The sequence below is a fragment of the Nicotiana tabacum genome, chromosome 6 (genome assembly GCF_000715075.1).
Source record: "Nicotiana tabacum cultivar K326 chromosome 6, ASM71507v2, whole genome shotgun sequence".
In the NCBI taxonomy this organism is placed as follows: Eukaryota; Viridiplantae; Streptophyta; class Magnoliopsida; order Solanales; family Solanaceae; genus Nicotiana; species Nicotiana tabacum.
The window spans coordinates 198472682-198473249 of record NC_134085.1 but is presented as its reverse complement, the minus strand read 5'-3'; positions in this window follow the sequence as shown (position 1 = coordinate 198473249).

Sequence of the window (568 nt, the reverse complement as noted above, 5' to 3'; positions counted from 1 at the left end):
CATCATGGGTAATACCTTTATTCTCAGCACAAAGAGAGAAAATGATAAAATGAGAGAGTCTTATCGGTGAAAACCCTCATGGGCACCGTAAGGCGACAATGAGTTGAGGAAAAAGAGCAAAATGAGATAGGCTTGATGGTGAAAACCCTTCAGGGCACTACAAATCGACTGAGGATTCTAGATCAAATGGGACAATTGGAGCGTTGAAGCCCAGTTTCATAGCTTAGAGGCATAACAAGAGTTGAAAATTAGACTTGCTTGACAGATCAGACCGCTTAATCCAAAATGCATGTCATGGTCAATGGGGAGGGCCTTAAAATCAAATTAGTTTCTACTTTGTTCTTTTTCATGTGTAAAATTTTTTCTTGTTAGATACCATCTCTTCTCGTTTTTCTCCTTATTTTGTTCCTCCTGTTTTGTTTGAGTCCCTTTGAGTCTGTTTTATCGAAACAAGTGAGAAATGACTTCAAAATCTACCATCAGATTTTTAATCACACAAAGCCGAGTTTGACAAGCACATCAAAATGGCATAAGACAGAGGAGAATAGTATGCGCACTGAGTTGGTGA